Consider the following 18,098-nt stretch of genomic DNA (forward strand, 5'->3'; position numbering starts at 1 on the left):
GCCTCATCTCACTCAACAGTACCCTTCCCTGCCCAGTTACGGTGCTCTCAGTTTTTAACCAGGCTCCTCCTGCTGTGGGGCTTGTGCATGTATTATTTACTCTGTCTAGTACTCTGTCTCACCTCCCCTATCTGCTTAGTCTAAACTCCTGCTCATCTTTCTGATCTTAGCTGGAGCATCATTTCCATCCCTTTTACAAACTCAAATAATACCAGGTCCTCGCATCTGTAGCACTCACTAAATCCATCTTACAATTTTCAAATAAAATGTGTGAGTACATCTGTCTCCTCACATGCTGTTAGGTAGCAGGTCCACTGAGAGCAGAGATCATGTCTGTTTCTTGACTCCAGTACCTTGCCACTGGGATATATAATAGACATGAAGACACAGTAGTTGAACATGCGTTGAGTGTTCATAAACCAACTGCTTCAATAAGGGCATGAATTGCAATTTCCACAAAATATACAGGAAATATCAGCTCAAAGCACATGAACTTTTCATAACATCAGAGTGAGGTGAGAGGGAGACTCATCCACTGTGGCAAATCACTAGAGGAGGCCTACAACCTCAAGCCCTGCAGGCTAAAGCAAATACCATACACCCTGTCCAAGGGCAAATACTGTGACTGAACACACTCCACTGGCTCAGTGGAATAAAACATGGGAATGCCAAAACTTCCCAACATAAGAAGAGGAAAAGAGCACTGACAGGCAATAGAACACATGATATAAAAAGTCTAACTAGAGAGAAACAAAAGTAAATCTAGTAAGCATTTGCTTTTTACCATATAAGAAAAACTAAAGGAAGCTGTAACAACTATTTGAATGGAAAAAAATAAGCTTCCCTACTACAGACACATGTAAAAAGAAAAACAGGCAAGAAATGGAACTATTTTAAAGAAACTAAAGATCCAACAGCTGACTAATAAAACTGAGGAATGAACATTCACATGCAGTACAAGATCTAAATTTTAAAAATTACATTTCACTAAGAATATAGTATGAGCAAATGGAAAAGATAATTATATTGTTTTGATTTTTGTATGTGCTTTTCTGCCCCACATTTTAACACCTCTGCAGTTGGTATTCATGTTCAGACTGACTGGTTTATTTAATGTTATCTAGTGTTATATTAGCAACCCCCTGACCTACAATGTTAGTAAAGTGTTATAGTCTAAGTAATACTTTTATCTTTGTTAATTTTAAAACAGTATTTATTTGTTTGTTTATTTATCTTTAGAGTTGGGGAGGGAGGGAGAATGAGAGGGAGAGAAGCATCAATCTGAGAGAGAAACATTGACAGACAGCCTCTCCCACAGGTCTTAACTGGGCATGACCCTGTCCCCATGACCCAGTGACTATTCACTTTGTAGGACATTGCCCAGCTGAGCCACATAGGTCAGAGCTAAGAAATACTTTTTGATAAGAAGACTAAATAGTGCAAAGATGTCTACTTTGCCCAAATAAATTTACACGTATTATGTAGTTCTAATTATTTTTTTTAATTTTTATTTAATTATTTTTCAAGTACATTTTTTTGTCTATTTCTCCCATCCCAGCCCCCCCTGCCCCGTCTCCCCACCTCCCTCCCATACCCCCCCCCCCAGTCCTCGTCCCTGTGTCTTTCATACTTGTTCCTCAAAATCCCTCCCCATTTTTCCCCTTAAATTCCCTTCCCTCTCCCCTCTGGTCACTGTCCACTTGTTCTCTATTTCAGTGTCTTTGTTTTTATTCTGTTTGCTTGTTTGTTTTATTCTTTAGCTTCCTGACAAAGGTGAGATCATATGGTATTTGTCCTTCAATGCCTGGCCTATTTCACTCAGCATAATGCTTTCCAGTTCCATCCATGTTGTTGCAAAGGGTAGGAGCTCCTTCTTTCTCTCTGCTGCATAGAATTCCATTGTGTATATGTACCACAATTTTTTGATCCATTCATTTACTGACAGGCACCTAGGTTGCTTCCAACTCTTGGCTATTGTAAATTGTGCTGCTATGAACATCGTGGTGCATAGGTTCTTTGAAATTGATGTTTTCAGATTCTTGGGATATAATCCTAGCAGTGGAATTGCTGGGTCAAAAGGCAAGTCGATTTTTATTTTTCTGAGAAAATTCCATACTGTTTTCCATAATGGTTGTACCAGTCTGCAATCCCACCAACAGTGAACTAAGGTCCCTTTTTCCCCACAACCTCTCCAACATTTGTTGTTTGTAGTTCTAATTAAAATCCCAAAGATTTTTTAATAACTTCAAAATAATGAAGCTCATCTTCACTGGTGAGACGCACCAAAAAGCTCTTAAAAATTTAAGTGTACTGAGGAAGACTTGCCTTCTTAGACTTTAAGTTATATAATAGAGATATATGATTTAAGAGGGTGTGGTTCTGAAAACAGAATAAATTCAAAGTCTAACAGAAATAAATTCAAAGTCTAACAGAATGTAGTGACTGTAAGAGTGGCATTTCAAAATAATCCTAGGAGAGCAAGATAACAATTTAGAACCAAATTAAATTTAATAATCACCTTATAATCTGTTTTTTAAAAATAATCCATGTATTAAAATATAGGGCTTTTTCAATTATCCTTCCCTAGGAAGAAATAATTTATTAAATAAAATGACATATTTAAATATTTAAAAATGTAAGACCTCCGTACAGTTCAATTCAACATAAACATAAATAAAGGGTAACTTCAAGGATAGGCTGGAAAAAATATTTGGAACAATTAATATGCACAAAAAGTTCTTACATATCACTTAAATCAAAAATCTTCATGCTAAAATGGACAAAAGACATGGCAGAACAATCATGACAACAAAGAAAATACAAATAAGTAATAATTCCTTGTAATCAACACATTAGAAACATAAGAACATTTTCCTTTTCTCAGATCTTAATATAAGTAAGATGTAAACAACGTATTTGACACGGTGAACACAGACACAGAGCTTGGGGGTGGGCAGCATGATGTGTCCACAGCTCCCGGGCTTGAGTCCCTCCATAGAGGGTTTAAGCAGAAGAGGGATGTGATCTCACTTGGGTTTCAGAAGATATGCTGTGCTGAGAGCAGACTGGAGAAGGGCAAAGTAGAAACAGCAACACCAGTCAGGATGTTGTTATAATAATCCAGGCAAGAGACAACATGGTGGTAAGGTGAAGGCTGTGAGAATGGGCTGGAGAATCCAACCATCCTCCAGTCATTCTTCACAGCTGGTGAGGTGTATGTGTGTGTGTGTGTGTGTGTGTACACAGTGAGCATAATTTCCTGATGCGCTAAGTATGGAGTCTGAGTCAAAACCTGGGAGCATGAATGATTTAAAGTCCATGCCCTGAGCTACTATCATATTAGACTGACTGACAGCAAGTAAGATGGGCAGTCAGAGTGGGATTGAAGAATTAGGTAAGAAAGTTCAGTTTTAGACAGGACATTTCTGGTATCTTGCAGAAATCCGAGTGGAGCTATTGAGTAGGCAGTAAGGATATGTGTTTCTGTATCTCCTGTTTTTTTTCCCTCTCTCTGGTAATGAAGTTTCTGATGAGGAAATATATCATCAGAATACATTTTCACTAATAGTTATTTGGTTATAAGCACAGAGAACACGTAACTCATCACAATACCTTCAAATAACTTTAGAATGCCAAATAATGAAGAATAATTTTTAAAAGTCTTCAAGCCCTGGCCAGGTATCTCAGTGGGTTAGAGAGAGTGGCGTCCAGACACACCAAGGTGGTGGGTTTGATTCCCAGTCAGGGGACATATAAGAATCAGCCAGTGAATGCATAAATAAGTGGAACGACAAATTAATGTTTCTCTCTCTCTAAAAATCAATCACTAAAAAATTTAAAAGACTTCAAATAATAAAATAAAATACAAATCTTAATTTTGTATTGTATGAATAAAATCTACTATGCTGTCATAAATAACTTCTATATTATCATTAACCTTTGCTTGATTTTATCTGCTACTTTAGTATTACCCAATTTTAATTCACCTTGATTATAATCTCAATGCTAATTCTTTTAAAAATAATTAATAAATTTCCTAGAAAATCTGTACATACAATAAAATTATGTTTCTCTCTACCCTGTGAAATGTAATTTCATGTTTAAACAGTAGCTTTCATGAAGTTAGAATAACAAGGGAACAAAGTAACACTGTGTATTTAGGGTCTTTTAACCCCCAAACTTACATTCTCATTTGCTGACATTTTCTCTTTCATTTACTCAATAATCAATCAGTGACAGCCCTATTTGCCAAGTACCAAGGATGTAGATAAAGAAAATTCTCCTCTGTAACCAAAGAGGGGCCACAGACTACTGGAGCATTCAGATATGTAAAAACAAAATTAAAGGTCAATTTAATAAATGGTGTAACACAGAAATATGCAAGGACCTAAGAGATCATTATAGAATATGTCAAAATCCAGAAAAGGTTAAATTAAGCCATATGTAACACATGAGTTTTTTGGAAAACAAGCACAAAACCAGTATTGATTAAAGTGACCTTAGCGCAAAAGGTTAAATATAATTAACATGGGAATATCTTTATGTTACCACATACTAATTTCCAATGACCATGCTCAAGAATATCCCTTTTAGGTATTTTCTGATAACAAAGAGTTACACATGCATGTGACTGCAGTTCTACCACCCAAACTTAACTCTAGAGTGTTCACCCAAGGCCTTGGAGTGGGCCTCTGTGAGATGAGCCCAGTGAGGCCAGTGGACTGAGGTGGCCCCCGTCCCCCGCAGCCTACATAAACCAACCAAAACCCAAGCCTGCAGTGCCTTAGGGTTAAGAAACCAAAACCTAATCAACCACGAACAGCCAATTAAATAAGTCTCCGGCTTTGTGACTGCATCTCCTCTGTAAAAGTCTTTCCCCTAGCTCCTCTCCTTGCCACCTCATTTGGTGCTGCCCAACTTAAATCACTTTCAGCTCAACTGACTCTTGAAAATGTTAAGATGGCCCAGTTTTTCTTTCAATACCTCTTTTATAGAGCATTACAGTGTTAGAGTCACCTGCTGGCAGCTTGGGATACTTTGAAATAAAGCATCAATGGCATATCCAGAAATACTTCTTTGATCAGTGATTTACTAAAAATGCTGAATTCTTTACTATTACACTACCCTATACAGACATTTAGAAAACAAATGACAAATTCTATGTTCAACTACTACTTAGATTTCAACTTGATAAAAATGATAAAATTAAGGATGAAAATGAGCATTACAATAAAATCTAAATTTAAATTGATTTGATTTTCTGTTCTTGCAAAAAGAATAGTGGAATTAATTGGCTGTCTATTTCAAGTGATTTTTTTAAAGTTCATATAAATTTTTTAAAACTATGCTTAGAAAATAATAGATAATTTAAATGATCATACTTAATATCTGTGTGGATATTTGTGGAAAAATGGGCTAAGGAGGGAAAGGATCTTTAAGAAATGTGAATAACTAAATACATAAGCCAACAAATGTACTATTAAGGAATGCCACAAAATGTAAATTCACTGTAGGATCTGGTCTTTTAATTTGACAGCTGTTTGACAACTGCAGAATGGAAAACTGACCTCAGACCACTGCAAATAAAGGAGAGATGATTAAGTCAAAGAATTTCATATGGAATGATATAATATACATTGTAGTAACTCCTCACAGGGGAATAGATAAATGCAGGCTGGAATTTTTATTGTCTTTGAAGGTGCTGATATTCAATGGACTTAAATTTCACAAAGAGCTATATGTTACTCTATTACAATTAATGGCACTTTCTGAAATATAACGCCTCAGTGGAAAAATAATTGTAAACACATTTGAAATCTCCAGGTGTTTCTTGAAGCAATTTTTACTTGACGCTCCTTGACTTTACCTTTTGGATGCTAAAACAGTACTATCTCCCCCATTTTAAATTTAAAAATAATGAGCTCTTCCATAATGGAGCTTGAGAAGACACACATGCCCACAAGCTAGCAGCTTAATCAGAAAGCTAAGATGCAATACCTGCAGCTCGATTCTATCTCAACCACTGAGATATTTCGTGCTTCACTTTTCTCCGCAGGATGAAAATGAGTTAGAGAAAACGACACTCTGCTATTAGTTGTAAAGAATTGTTTTCAGTGAAAGCGTTTTCTTTTCTTCAGAAAGAAGTTTTTAACATTTTGGTAAATGTTAAATTTACCAAATTTATGTTTTGGGACTTCCTTGCCCTGCTCCTTTTGGGAGTCTCAGCAGTGCCCGGGCCCTCTCCTGCGTGTCCACTGCACTTCATTCAGAGTTGGGCTCAAACATCGCCTCCTGGGAGAGGCGGGGCACAGCAACCCTTCTTTGTACTTCTCTGCCTGTCCTCTGACATTTTGTTTTTTGTTCATCGTCTGTTTCATGAATGTCAACTCCATGAGAGCAGAGACTTGCTAAAGTCTTTGCTAAATTATAATTAGTCTTTGCTAAATTATATGTTTTACAGAGGTCAGCAAGGAGGTAAGGGGTCCTCAAAGCAAATTCAACTCACTGACAATGTTTGTTTGGTATACACAGTGTTTCAGAAAAAAAACTGAGCCAACACTTAACATTTAAAACTCAGGAAATTTCACTCCCAAGACCCAAATATCTAGCTTGTATTGAAATACTGGAAGTTCTTGCAAGATGGGCATGCACTTATCTAGGCTACCCATACCAGCTGCTCCCCTTGGCCAATGCACACACTTCCCAATTCACTGAGACCACCATGCTGCCCTAAAGTAGCAAGTAAAACATGTAAGGGAAGGACCCAAGAGCATTTGCCTCTGAAATGGAAAAAGTCACTCAGGGTCACAGAGATGAGTTCTGCATAACCAGAGAATAGCTTTTAGAAAAATTTATTTCTGAGGCTTGTCAATAATCACTTTGCAGCAAGACTGATTCCTACAAATGCAATTATAGTCCCAGTAACTAACTAGATTACAGGGTTCCAGAGATAGAACTTACAGCAAGTCCCTGCTCAGCCCAGGCAGACCAAGGTAAGCAATGAGGGCCAAGCCTCAATCGGCTGCATCCTGGTCTTCTACCCCATGTCAATGCGCCAGACCTTCCACATGGATAGGTTACTGTCCTCTCTGTGTTTCCTGAATGCCTCAACACTCAGCACCATAAATTGTAAATTAATCTGAGTAATTTTTTGATTAATGATTGTTTCTCCCACCAGACAGTAAACAACATTCATTTTTCTTTTTTTTTTAAGATTTTATTTATTTCTTTTTAGACAGAGGGGAAAGTGGGGAGAGAAACATCAGTGTGTGGTTGCCTCTCACATGCCCCCTACTGGGGACCTGGCCCACAACCCTGGCCATGTGCCCTAGACTGGGAATCGAACCAGCAACCTTTTGGTTTGCAGGCCGGTGTTCAATCCACTGAGCTACACCAGCCAGGGCTCATTTTTCCCTTACACATTCATTCTTATGCCGAACTCCTACTACATGTCAATTTTCTAGGCACCAGGGGAAGACTAATAAATAAAACCAAGTCTCTGCTCTCATGGAGTTGACATTCATGAAACAGACGATGAACAAAAAACAAAATGTCAGAGGACAGGCAGAGAAGTACAAAGAAGGGTTGCTGTGCCTCACCTCTCCCAGGAGGCGATGTTTGAGCCCAACTCTGAATGAAGTGCAGTGGACACGTAGGAGAGGGCATGGGCACTGCTGAGACTCCCAAAGGAGCAGGGCAAGGAAGTCCCGTGGCTGAGGGGGAGGGAGTCAGGGGTTAGAGGGAGAAGCACTGTCCCTGAGGCTAGATCACCTGGAGGTAAGGAGCTGGGATGTGTTCTTTGATCCGTCTGTATGCCATCCACCAGCTTAATGGTACCAGCTCTCAGCAGTTTCGTTACTGATATCTCCTGCCACAATTTCCTGCAATCCAAACAGGGCCCTCCTCATCTCTACCCTGGATGTGCCAAAAGTGCCACATAACCACAACTCCCACCCCCAGAATACTCAAACTGAGTTATTTTTTCACCAAGATTTGTTCCTTCTTCTGTATTGTCTGGTTTTATTTTCATCATTGTACTACTCCCTACCTAGTACTTTCTTCTTAACATACTTATTTGCCCATCTCTTGCTAGTCCACTTAAACTCCACAGAGAAGCAACCTGCCTGTACGCCCAGCACCCAGTACAGTGCCTGGAACATAACAGGTGCTTAGAGAATATTTGTTGAGTGGATGACACTTTAGCTGACATCTAGGCAGCCACTAATGGTCTAAGGTGAGGACAGAGAAGGAGAGGGGGCTGGAGAAGACACAGATGGTGCAGAGACTGCAGGATCAACCTAGGATTTTTTCTGTAGCGTTAGAGTAACAGAATGCCATCAACTGCAGTATGATCTTATCAATAACCACCAGCGGTGGCCTGACACCTACAGGGCAAATCTCAATGCTTCAGCAAGGCACGCGGGTCCCCAATGACCTGCCCTGCTAACTTCTTCAGCCAAACCTCTCACCGCACCCTCCCCACCTCGCCAGGTTTGCTGCACTGTGATGTCCAAAGGGCCCCGTGGTCACCCATGCATGACAGGTCCCATCTCTGTGTCTCTGCTCACCGAGTTCTCTCTGCCTGGAGAGTTCCCCTCTCACAGGCCTGGCTGGTAGACCCCCACCTACCCTCTGATACTCCAGTCACTTCTCTGGGATGCTTTCCTGACCTACACAGGTAGAAATAACCACTCCTTACATCTTGCACTGACAGCACCTAAGGCACTGCCTATATATTCCACACCAATACCAATATAGTTTATTGTTTTATTGTACTTATTCATACATGTGTCTTTCTCTACCATCCTGTGAGCCACTTCAGAGTAGGGACCACACTTTATACCACTAGCAAAAGTAACCAATAAATGTGTAAGGAAGCTTTCTGAAAGGAGATTTCAAGAAATGGCTACAACATAGTGTTAGCACCTTCTACTACTTGTTAATGTCTTGCTTTCTGGTCCTAGGGAATGCAGAATTCCCTTCCAATGGGCAGGTGAACATCAAGAGGATTTCCACAGCCTCTTCCACCTCAATAATGTTATCCTGAGTTAAGTAGAATAAACAAAAGTCTGTGCAAAGGAGAACTAGTTTAGTCACATTTTCCTGTTTTTCAAAGGCATTAAAGCAAAGTCTTAAAGCCTGAATGTTCACCGAGTACCTAGGAAAAGGGTCATTTTTGATACACTAAATTCAGACCTATTTGGAATAAATGAATATCTGTTGAAAAATGCATAAGCTATTTTTCTCTTTGTGGGAAAACACATTATATTTTGAATTATTGGACTATCCACATGTCTATGGTTAAAGTTAATCACGTGCTCATTTAAACAAGCTATTTTGCCATTCAGTCAGTTATTCGCTTAAGCATAAGTGAAAATCATGGAGGGGAATCCAGGCTCAGAAAATAGTGTCCTTTACCGATATCCTAATTTACAAATCCCTGAATATTTTTGTATGTACTAGGAATCTGCTCTTAAGATATTTTTATATTCTTAAGTCAGATATTATATTTAATCCCTATTATTTTATTAGGAAATATCATCAGTAACTTTAGGGGAGGAATTTTTGTTTTGTTTTGTTTTTTGTTTCATACATTATTGTTGTTCAATTACAGTTGTCTGCGTTTTCTCCCCCTCACCTCGCAACTCCACCCAAACCCACCTCCCTCCCTTGCTTCCCCCCTCCCCCTTGGTTCTATGTGTCCTTTGTAGCTGTTCCTGAAAACCTTCTCTCCACAGTCCCCTCCCTACTCCCCTCTGGCTATTGTTAGATTGTTCTTAATTTCAATGTTTCTGGTTATATTTTGTTTGCTTTTTTCTTTTGTTGATTATGTTCCAGTTAAAGGTGAGATCGTATGGTATTTGTCCCTCACCGTCTGGCTTATTTCACTTAGCATAATGCTTTCCTGTTCCATCCATGCTGTCGCAAAGGATGTAAGCTCCTTCTTTCTTTCTGCTGCATAGAATTCCATTGTGTAAATGTACCATACTTTCTTGATCCACTCATTTGCTGATGGGAACTCAGGTTGCTTCTAGCACTTGAACAGACACTTCTCCAATGAAGACATACAGAGGACCCAGAGACAGATGAAAAGATGCTCAGCACCACTAGCCATCGGAGAGATGCAAATTAAAACCACAATGAGATACCACTTTACACCAGTCAGAATGGCTATCATAAACAAATCAACAAACACTAGGTATTGGAGAGGATGTGGAGAAAAGGGAACCCTAATGCACTGTTCACGGGAATGCAGACTGGAGCAGCCACTGTGGAAAACAGTATGGAATTTCCTCAGAAAACTAAAAATTGAACTGCCTTTTGACCCAGCAATTCCACTGCTGGGATTATACCCTAAGAGCCCCAAAACACCAATCCAAAAAGAACCTATGCACCCAATGTTCATAGCAGGGGAAGAATTTTTATCCATGTAGTTACAGGTAGCTGTTTAAGGAAATCATACACAGCACTGTTTAATCCTTCTTATTCAGATCACCTGATGGCAGGAGTATAAGCAATGTCATTTTCTAGATCAACCATACTTTTGCTAAAAGCAATACCAGAATAATCATTAATTTTACTAACACAGATCAATGAAAACATTGGGATATTATACCAGCCTTTTATTTCAGTGGTAGTTTTTCTTTTCTCATAAGCTACCAGGTAAGTTTTTTCTGGCACTAAAGAAATCACAACTGGGATAAAAGCTGTAAGTGCATATTAGTGTTTTAAGATTGCCCAGTGTATTTTAAGGTACAAGAATCCTCTAGATAATAAGTACACATAAATCTTACTAACTACCAAATTCTCTCTTGTGTCTCTGCATATCTCCACACTCCATCACCCCAGGCCTTTGGAAGCCTTTGTTCCCCTGTGATCGCTGCTTCCGGGAGAAATCTGGCATCGGATCTGAAGGAAATGCCAGAGTGAAATTTTCCTTAAGATTAATCACTCAGGTAAGTAATTTCCCTTTGTGCCAAATAATACTTTCTAAAACTTCTTAGAAGATCGATAAGATAGGACTAGGTGGTCATGAAAATGTGAATTTTAGAGTCTGCCTAATCACTTACACATAATTTTTAAAGGTCTAATAGCTTCTTACAGAAGTTTGGAGCTGCATTGCTAGGCAGAAAGAGCAACAGACAAAGAATTCTCAGAAGTTGCTCTGAGTTAAAGAGGTGTGGGTATAACAAATCTGCCCCTCTCTCAAAACAGCCCCACCTAACACCCCAACTGCTGTTCCTATCAACTGTCTGGCAACTCACTATGGAAATCATTGTCATCAAATAAACCAATTTTAATGCAATAAACATGGCACCACAATTTTTCATGTATTAAACTTTAAAAGCAGTTTGTCACTAAGCCAAAGAGGGTGAGTATGAGATAAGGAGACATACAGTCTCCCAGGGATCAGCCATGGAGCCAGTTTTTACCTCAGTGGCACCAGCCATCAGTCAACCAAGAGTCCTTCTCACCCAGAAACAGGGAGGGTAGTGTGTGGTTTAGAGCAGAGAACAGACCAGCTAATGGGATTCAGAAGAACAAACTGCCAGGAAAGGCAAATATAACTGAATATTAAAAAATAAAAAGATAATATGGCAAAGAAACTCAGCTTGACTTCTGCTAGGCTGGACAGAGAGGGAAACACATAGGAAAAAAGCAAATCTCTAAGTCACCCAAATAAGGTTTTATTACAGCATGCTACCCAGAGATACAAACCAAGAATCACAACTCCAAAAATCCATATTGGTATCATTTCCATTACATCTCAACTAAATATCTGCTTTTTAGATTCACCAGCCTTTTCATCAATATTTCTCAGATTTATCAGAACTGACAGAATTCCACAATAAACCAATGAAATGGCAGAAAACTAATAGTGCCTGCTAAACCTAAGTCATCATCACATATTCAAATATGGAGAATTCACATATAGTCATATACACATCTGAAACAATCACATGTGGCCCTGGCCGTGTGGCTCAATTTCTTGGAGCATCGTCCTGTAGCCCAATGGTTACGGATTCGATTCCTGGTTAGGGCACACACATAAGTTGAGGGTGTGACCCCCCTTCCTCTCTCCCATTCTGTCTCTCTAAAAGCAATAAAAAAAAGTCCTTGGGTGAGGATTTAAATAAATACATAAATAAACAAACAAGAAACAGATGCACATGTATATTCAAACACACACATATATTATAATTTACAACTGTAACTCAAGTCTCTTAGTACATTAAGGAAAATAAACATATTTTCCCTTCCTATCTTCTACACGAAGACCCTAACTGGAGGTAACTGGAAGAAAAAAGATGCTGAAAGCAAGGGGGACCTGTACCAAACTGACCAAACTTTCATGTTAGTAACAGTAACAACAGCTACCATTAATTGGGCACTTAGCTGGTAGAGGGCATTAAGTGCTTTAAATCCTCCCAATCTTATCAGAGAAACTGACGTTATGGTACTTTCACCTTGAGTACTTAGCAGCAAGAATGTCAGCAGTTAACCTGATGTAAGAAAGACTCATTCCAAGTTATGTCTGGACTTGGACATTTCAGCTGAGAGGGAAAACAAGCAGTAAACCGGGAGCCAATGGCTCTGCTCCCAATTTGACCATTTTCAGATGTGTGATGAGAGACATCCCTAAACTCCACTGTTTTCTTCCACAACACTGGAATACTGCCCCCTCACAGAGTTATTGTAAGAAGCAAATAAAATAATGACCACTTAATGTGGCATGTAAAATACAAAATATTATTTACAAATATATGTTTAAATTATCATCCTCTCACATTTGCTTGCAGAACTTCATCTAGAGTTATTCTGGTTATAAATACCAATGTCAAACTCACTCTGCTTAGGTGGAGAATTCTGGAGAGTGGAAACAAATGTAATTTAGGAAGTACTTGGGATTATAAAGAATCGAGAAGAGATTTTGACTTTAACATGCACTTTCTGACATTTTCCAGTAATGCTCATGATGTTCCGATTATAAACAACACAGTTAGTCAGATGTTCTTTCCTACATGCTATTCAACACTCTCTGCAAACCTGATCTCGTGCAGTTGCTAATCTGAATCACTGAATACACCATGCCACAAGTTACGGACTTCAGAGGCCAATGAATGCCAGTTGCTCACCAGTGAAAAACCCAAAGTCAAACAAATTAGAACACTCAGAAGAAAAATGTATTTCTCACATTGACTTTTCATACTCCAATGATGTTCAATAAATCACATCACTTGTGTTTGCTAACATCAGTCTTACTCTCCTAGAATACAACACCAAATTTAATAACTACTTTTGCTCAACATGGAAGATGAACAATTCCTATTGCTCAAGGTGGACTGTATAGTCAAAACAAAAGAAACATCAGAGAAAAGGAAAATGGAAAAAGATGCATTGGATATTAATCTCTTATTCACAAGAAAACAGAATAATCTTTCCCTGTTTCTCTTTCACTTTTATAAGCTGTGAATTTTCTTCTGCCCTACCCACCAATAATGTGGAGCTCTTTATCCAAAGCCCTTCCTTTTTACCTTATTTCAGCCATGAAAAGTCTCTCATGTACTGTCAGTATCAAACAAAGCACATGTCTCTTCTTGACCCTATTTTATTTCCTTTCATAAAAATGTTTCATTCACAGATACACTAGATCCTAAAGATAACATACTCTTAACCAGCTTTATTTCCCTAATTATAACCTACCTCCTAGATCTGAAATTCTACTTATGTTTTGTGCCTTCTGGTAATTTTCTCCAAAATAAAGTCTCAGAGAACATCAATGGCTCTTCTTAGAGGTAAGTCTAGGTTATAAATTCATTCATCATTTATCTGATCTTTCCAAAAAGGCATTTTTTGAAATCCCATGAACCTAGACTTAAACAAATGAGCTAATTTATATAAAATGTTTAAAATGTTACTTGGCATATAAGAAGTGTAAAAATAAGTGTTAGCTGTGATTACTGTTATTATTAACACTTCTTGCTACAATGCATAGGGTAGTCTCCCATAATAAGGTTATCCAGCCCAAACTGTCAAGAATGGAGAGGCTGAGAATCCCTGTATTAAAAATGAAAGGATTTGGCTGGTGAAAAACACATGAAACACCTGCACTTCAAAAAACCCTTAAAAACTGCATAATATATTTAAGCCTTAATGACAGAGTTAATAATCCAACCTACATATATCAAGACTTGTGGAACAAAAGTGAGTGCCTAATAGTAAAATGGACAAAACTCACTGGTAAACACAAATGGCCAATAAGCACTAAAAAAATTCCCGCAAACGAGAACTAACTCCACCTCCTCAATAATGAAAACAACCTGATGTGGAAAGACACATCTACGGCCCCTCCGCACCTGGCACAGGTTCTCTACCAGGCAGTGCTGGCGATGCCACTGCCACACGCTGCCAAATGCACGTCTCAGCTGATTTGAAACAAACAAAAGACCTTTTGGGAAGAAATTTATCTGGCCTTAAAATACATAACTTTTTAATTTTAACTTTTTATTTTAAAAGCTACATACGTTTTAAGACAACCACATGATTTTAGAAATCTATTGAAAGAAATAGTTAAGGACATGTTAAACAATTTAGCTACAGGAATTTCAGCTCAGCATTGTTTATTTTGATTAAAAGACTAGAAACTTCTAAAATGCCCAATAAGTAGAAACTGATTAAACAAATCATGATGTCTCTATATACTACTCTTAAAATCATGTTGTACCAAGTACTGACATGAAGAATGTTTTTGACATGCTATTTATAAAGTCATACAAATTATTATAGCATATAAATCATTTCTATGAGAAAAATAATAGATATTCAAAGATGCGTGTTCTAAAAGTCAATTGTCTTATAAATCAATTTTTAATTGGGATTGTATTAATTTTTTTACTAGTTAACTATATTGGGATGACACTGGTTAATGAGATTACACAGTTTCCGAGTGCTAACAAGTGGGTCACATGAGCACTACAAGGGCAGGAATTTAGCTGGTTCTCTGCTGTAATTCTAAACATACACAACAGTGTCTGGCAGAAAGGGAAAAGAAAATAAAAAAAACTGTTGTTATTTTTGCTTCTCTATATTTTCTCACTGTGCTGAAATGAAAAAAATTATTTGCATAATGTTTTTTTAAATGTTGCTTTTAAAAAGAATAATTCAACAGCAAAACCAAGTGTTTTACAATTACCAGAAATGAAAATGCCCCCTACTTCATGGGGCCATAAGGTTTAAATAATAATCTATGTAAATATTTTTGAAAACTCTAAAGCACTGTACAAATGTCAGAAATCAGTCATTTTGTTAAGATCATACATTTCAGAGTTAAGCCAGTTTCATATACACTTTGGCTGGTAGCCTTCCTCTCACCAGTTCCACCTCCAGGAATTTGTCCTTCACACACAATTAGAGGTGGGAGCAGTGTTACTCTAGAAGCAAAAGTTGCAATTACAGAGAGCTTGTTGAGAACTGCCACATTCATAAAATGGAACAATATGTCACATTTAAAATTTATTTTGTAGAAATCTACTGATTGACATATACTCTTAACCTCTATTAAAAAATTCATTTATATGTAATGTAAGTAAAATAATTCTCAGCACAGCTTATTATAACATCTAATATGTCAAATAATAAAAAATAATTATCATGATTATTCTTATTTATTTCAATTTAATTCATTCCACTTGAATGTACTCAGCTTTTCATTTTCAGTCACTTGTTTCTCAAGATTTGATTAGTTCAGCCTTTTAGAACATTCTCTTTCAGTTGTTAAGTTAAAAGCATTTTATGAATTGCTTTCATCCTTTGAAGGCATACCTGCTTTAAAGCCATACTATAATTTTGAATTAAGCATGTGTATATTTTATAAAACATGTATGTAATTCCTTTCTACATTTAATGTTAGCGGTTTCACATATACATATATATACCTTTATGCATTAGTCACTACTTCATTAATCAAAAACTGGATATCATTTTCTCTCCTTAAAACAAATATAAGAATAGTTTTCCAAAGCTTTACTTTTTTTACTTTCACAGAGAAATCATAGAAGTAGGGTACAAAAAAAGAATCACTCAGAACCAAGTTAATAACAGCTAAAAAAAAGTACTTAAAACATATGAACTGGATTGAATCCTTATATAAACATAGACAGTAGTTAATATTTTTCTTCTGCAGAACTCTATTGGAAGCTGCAGAACTTTTATACATACCAACCACATACAGTACATGCATTCTTAAAGTTGAACACCAGCTCCCTAAAAAAGCAGTAAGTTCCTCTATCCCACCAAAGACTGTTTATCTGTTATTCAAAACTCAGCTAAACCCTCACTGCCTCATATTATTTCAATTAAAGGCACTAATGAAAATGGCCTCACAATCCTTTAATTTTATGAGTCTGCCTACCGACACCAGAACTAAAATATTTCCAACATGTTATTTACAAAATACTATAATTTGGAAAACTGATCGGTAACATAGTAACAATGAATTGTACGATGATGGGAATTGTTAAGATATTTAAAGTACTGTGAAGCTTCCAAAGGAAATTAGGGCCCAAGAAAAGTGGAAGGAAGCAATATGATAAATATAAGAAGATGAAGCAATTATTCATGTGCCCAAGAAGCACCAATTAAGGCTGACAACGCACCCAACACTGATGAGGCTGTGGGCAGTAAGTGACATGTGGAGGAGCGATGTGCCAGTGTTCTAGAGGAAGAACAGGGGTGTGTGTGTGTGAGATGCTTCACAGGGCTGCAAAACCTACCTACGCAGGAAATAAAACAGGAGAGAGTGGCTTTGCAATTTGTCAGTACCAGAAAGAACCCCATCATGTAGCCTGTGGCTTTCCTTGGGAATAGTCTTAAAATGGACAGATTCCAACTCACTCCCTATAGCAAATAAACTTCCTGCAGACTACAAAATAAAGTGACCATCTAAACTCACAGTCTTTTTAAAGTTTCTAAAACTTTGGTCCAATATTCAGTTTCTATAAATTTATGTCTAAATGTAAATCATTCCATTTCTTTCCTCTGGTTACTTTTTTTGCTACAACTGACAGGTATTTTTTCTTTTTCTTCCTTCCCGAGATACATTCCTGAACCACATTTTTTAGGGCAGTATGTGGGGGATGTCGCAGCTTCAAATCAAGATGGTTCTGCATTACTTTTATAAAATCTTGGCATTTCTGTTGAACCAAATGACACTTATTAGTTTGTTGTTGTTATTGCTTTATTTTTCTTGAACCTCCACACTTTTATTTTAAACTTTTATTTAAATCTGTATAATGAAATAGGAGTCAGCAGTTAGCATATCGAAGGTACATCAGTTCTTTAATTTAAAAAAAGAGCCTGAAAACTAGAATAAGTTCCTGACTGAACCTTATGACTTAGATTTATGACAAAATAAAGATAAAATTTTCATAATTTTTTGAAAAATAGACCCCAAATAGCCTTATAAGTCCATTTTGCTTATACTGCTTTTCATTCAAATTTTCATTAAAAACATGTTCGTTGTGAAACCATAATTATTCTCTTAGCCAAGAAATATGGGAGTATAGCAAAAGGAAGGAGCAACTCGGAAGAGATGGCATTGTGGATTATAGGAGCGGACGATACTGTTGGTAAAGTGGTAGGGCTATTTGAACCTCTCATTAGATTGTTTTGTCTTTAAAAAAGTAAACCGTACTTGAATTAGATCCATACTTCTCCAAGTAGCTGATAATACATTACAAAACCACAATGATTTGGGGAATTATCAAACTAGAATTCCCATATTTTGTGGACTACCAACAAATTCCCATATTTTGTGGACTACCAATTTATATATCCACTCAGCCAAGCTGTTTTCCTGCTGGTAACTTGAATTCCTGTTCTAAATCTGTGCCAATTCCTCTTGGGTGTTCTGGTGATGAAAGCAACTTTCCCTTAAGTTTTAGCCAAGACTTTTTCACTAAAGTATCTTATGAAAAAGCCACAGCATTGGAGCACACCACAATGACCAGGCAGAGGAAAAAGTATTTTAGAGAATTATTTTGATGTTTAAAATAATGGGGGGGGGTGAAGGGCAATGCATTAAAAAGATTATGCTAATT

General features: G+C 37.4%; 1 protein-coding gene across 1 annotated transcript in view; it reads right to left on the reverse strand.

The window, feature by feature from the left end:
- Nucleotides 1-18,098, reverse strand: part of LOC119056307 (protoheme IX farnesyltransferase, mitochondrial) — a 121,435-nt gene that overhangs the window by 69,254 nt on the left and 34,083 nt on the right. The gene's annotated exons all lie outside the window — the stretch shown is intronic.

The sequence above is a fragment of the Artibeus jamaicensis genome, unplaced genomic scaffold, assembly GCF_021234435.1.
Source record: "Artibeus jamaicensis isolate MK-2021 breed Jamaican fruit bat unplaced genomic scaffold, CSHL_Jam_final contig_781, whole genome shotgun sequence".
NCBI classification, from domain to species: domain Eukaryota; kingdom Metazoa; phylum Chordata; class Mammalia; order Chiroptera; family Phyllostomidae; genus Artibeus; species Artibeus jamaicensis.